Here is a 3,962-nt window from a genome sequence, read left to right as displayed (position 1 = left end):
AAAGTGAATATAAAATACGAATAATTCGGACTGAATCCGAATTAAACCGAATTATTCGGTCCACTTAAACAGTATTTAAAAAAAAAACCAAAAAAAAAAAAAAAAAAAAAAATAATAATAAAAAAAACCCAATAAGCTTTTTTGACCGAATTATTCCGAATAATTCTCCGCCCGAATAATTCCCGAATCCGAATTTGCTAACCATGCCCATAAACACATGTTACCCTCATATGAAAACAAAAAATAAAAGAACCCATCTCATCTGACCTGTCCTTCAAACACTCTTCTTGGCAAAGATAAAAGAAATTCCAAATTGTTGGATTGAACTTGCAGAAGAAAAAAAAAATCTAAAGACAAATCAGAACTCAATAGCCATGGCAATTGCATCGAGTCTCAGGTTCTATAAAACAATATTGAGTTGCAGTTTTGTTTAAGGGAAAAGTTTGTGCCTCACCGCCATTCTAATCTACAAATCCTGCTTAAATCCTGGAAATATGAAATGGTAATGTTGTTTGCTTGCTTGGCTGGACCTTGGTGAGGTTAAACTTTAGCTTCGCATTCGTAAAAACAAAGTCTTGCATAGGATCAAGCAAATTATGAGAGGAAACACGTACTTGATGCACTGAAGCCGGCGTCGGAGCCATGGGGTGAGACCGTGAGGCCGCAGAACAAGAGTGGCTTTGCCGCTTTGAGCTACGAGAACGAGAGTGAGAGACTGAGAGTCAAGAAACTTGTGTCAAGAGTCTTGAAGCTTGAACGAGAGTGAGAGTCAAGAGTACCTGAAGCTTTGAGCCGAGACAGCTTTGCCGCTTGGAGAGAATGACTACGAGAGTGGAGATCTTTTAGGGTTTTTGCCTTTTTGCTCAGTCAGAAGTTGGAATGTTAGATTCAATGTTAGGTTTCTTTCATCCTATGGTCTACAATAAATCCCCAAACCAAGCCTTTAGATTGGTATATATCAATCTTTAAAAAAAAATAACAATAACATATATTAGTATTTAGTATCACATATTTCTACACTGTTATTATGCAATAAAAATTAATATATTTACTTAATATTATAATGGAAGAAATGGATTTGGAGAAACATATACGGATATTCTTTACTATCGGATAGCTAAGTAAATCGAATAATAATCAATCAAAAACTAGGATTATCATATTTGTATCCACTTAGTTTTCGAACGGATTCGGATAGTTTCCGGATATGTATTTTTCAAATACAAATACCCCTAAACAAATACGAACCCGGATCGAATAGGGATTTTCAACTATTCATTTACATCCCTAACAATAAGGTTCACATAGGGGAAGTTCTCCAAATTATCTTCAACGGATGGCAGATGGCCATAAAAGACATCAAGAGCAGGGGCCTCAAGATGTAGCAGGGCAAAGAGCGAGGCATAGCGGAGTTTGTAGCTGTGACAGGGGGGCTCTGCAATGGATCCAATAGACGAGGATGGCAGAGGGCCAGGGATAACTAAGGGGGAGAATCGGTGATGACGCCTATAGAGGCATAAGCAATCGTGGCAGGAGATCTTGGAAGGAGACAAGGAGTCATGGTGGAGCGTCTATCAAGACTAGGGGCTGAGGGGGTCAAGGTAAGGGGAGCCTGCAACGTCTCAATCAGGGAGCCAAGGACTAGAATTGGGGGCAATGGAGTTGACCGAAAGACCGAGAGAGGCCCCGGGGGCAGAGAAGTAGGGTGGTGCTGCAGTGTGGAAGGAAGTAGCATACTACGAAGAATGCTGCAACAATATTTTAGGTCATTTGTCAACAAATCATCTCCTCACATTGCTTCAAGATTTCAAACTCTCACCTCTCTCCTCATCTTTCCTTTGAAAGATTCTCAGGATCTTTTCGATCTAATGGTAGTATTTTTGAATCCTTCTTTGATTTCCATCAGATTAGTATTCTTCTGAGTTCAATTTTCAAAACCCCTACATTTTTCCTTTATGACACGTTTTATTTTCTTACATATTTTTTCCTTGTCGTAGTTGTCTTGTCTTCCATATTTGGGAGATTTTATACCACAATTAGGTGCTAAAACCATATGAAATCTGATTGAATTTTATAAAACAGAAAGAAAACAGGTAGCTAGAATTACCTCAATGTAGCTTTTCACGCAGCAGAATGGATCTGGTTGTGCTACACGTCGATCCGCACAAATAGCAATGAACAAAGGATTGTTGCGGTCTCTCTAGGCAATAATCCACCCTCCAAATCTAAGAATTGCAATGGAGATCCTTGGAGACACACCCTCTCAATTGGGGAAGAGAGAGAGAGAGAGAGAGAGAGAGAGAGAGAGATTAGGTCAAAACCTCTTGTGGTCAAACACTCTTAATTATAGAAAACTTGACAGCTAGGGCTTCTAATCCTAGTAGGTCTATGATTATCTCAAGTGGACGACCCACGAACAAATCGGATTAAGACCCAATCTGACTCATTTTAATTAACAAATTTATATGAAATTTAGTGGCTAGAATTACCTTTAACGTGCAATTCTTGTGATTTAGAAGCATAAACCTTTTTTTTGTTCTTGTTGGTTGGGGCTATTGGATATTTATAATTTGATTAAATATGCCCAAGCTTTGGTCCAGTAACTTATATAGCTTTAACATAAGGTGATTTGGTGAAACTACGGTGATTGACATTGTTTGAGAGAGAAATTACAAATTTCTTTCTAGATTTTGTTGAAGCTGATCTATTGTGTTTCCCATCTTAGTGCTTCTAGTTCTTGGGTAGTGTAAATTCAAGTACAAGAAACTCCTTGACCCCATCAAGTGCTTCCCAAATTTTTTTTTTCCCGAGATTATACTTATGTCTATATTTTCAATTGATTTGAATCAATGCAGTATATTTTTCTTGTGGGAATATAGATTGAAGGGAAGCTTGACATGTTGAATTTCAATTATCCAGTATATTTTTCTTGTGGTAATAATTTATAATTTGGTCAGCATCTTTTTTTATTGTAATTGTAGTTTTGTTTTGGATTCCCCATCTGTCCATCTATGATTTAAGTGGAGATCATTAAGGTGGATTGTTATGCTAGTCTCTCCGAAGATTAGTTGAGGTGCGCATAAGCTGGTCCGAACACCTTGGTTAACAAAAAAAAAATAAAAAATATATCACTCCCTTATATAAACTATTTCAAAATATCAACTTGATCCCACACTTTTCTAAAAATATCGCTCATTTCCCCTAAAATAAAAATATTCTATATAACATCCCCAATAGATTGAAATGGTTATTAAGTCAGCTGGTTTTTTCTCATAATGCCCAAAATACTCTTCTAAGCATGAAATACCCAATATAACCTTAGTGAAAAAATCCCATCTTCCCTCGTATCCCTCACTCACTCTCTTGTAATCAGCTTTCCTAGATCTGAGGCGACATTGTGGGCAAGGTTACCCGTCTGAGTGCCCTGCGAGGAAGCATCAGGATGGAGTGGCATTCGGTGGGAAACCAAACTTTTCCAGTTCCGATTTGTCAAGGAGTTTAAGAGTGTTGAAGCCATCATCGTAATGTGACGGATATCGATGTTCAGGCGAGAGGCGGTAGTTAACGATACGGCGAGGAATTCAAGGGCGAATCGACGGCAGACAAAGTTGTCTGCCTTGCCATCGGCGCTGAGAAGAGAGAACCCTCCGCCGTGGAAGAACACAACGACGGGGAGGGTAACACCAGAGGGGGTTTCCGTTGGTGTGAAAAGGCAAAACCAGAGGTTTCGGTTAGCGTCGACGGTTACGTTGGAGGTGTTGACGCCTTTGAGGGGTGTGTCATTGGCGGGGACTTTGGGTTCGAAGAAATTGACCAAAACGGCGGTAGGACGGAGGCGGAGAACAGAAGCTTTGAAGAAAGAAATTCCATTTCTGCTAGATGAATCAGAAGTCCAAAAACAAAGACTTGAATGATCCAATGTTTGTCCATAGCAGTCAGAAGAGACAAAAAAAAAAAAAAAA

The 3,962-nt window shown here is 38.9% G+C and overlaps 1 long non-coding RNA gene across 1 annotated transcript; it reads right to left on the bottom strand.

Annotated features, from left to right (window-relative positions):
- Positions 1-295: 295 nt before the first annotated feature.
- LOC122063237 lies at positions 296-907 on the bottom strand. The gene is made up of 2 exons (XR_006135274.1): positions 780-907; positions 296-693 (listed from the first exon to the last, which is right to left on the bottom strand). It is a non-coding gene; the product is annotated as an uncharacterized LOC122063237 (long non-coding RNA).
- Between the last annotated feature and the right edge of the window lie 3,055 nt (positions 908-3,962).

This window comes from Macadamia integrifolia, unplaced genomic scaffold (assembly GCF_013358625.1).
Source record: "Macadamia integrifolia cultivar HAES 741 unplaced genomic scaffold, SCU_Mint_v3 scaffold1259, whole genome shotgun sequence".
Taxonomy (NCBI): Eukaryota; Viridiplantae; Streptophyta; class Magnoliopsida; order Proteales; family Proteaceae; genus Macadamia; species Macadamia integrifolia.
The sequence above is the reverse complement of the archived record's forward strand: the minus strand, read 5'-3'. Positions and strand labels throughout refer to the sequence as shown.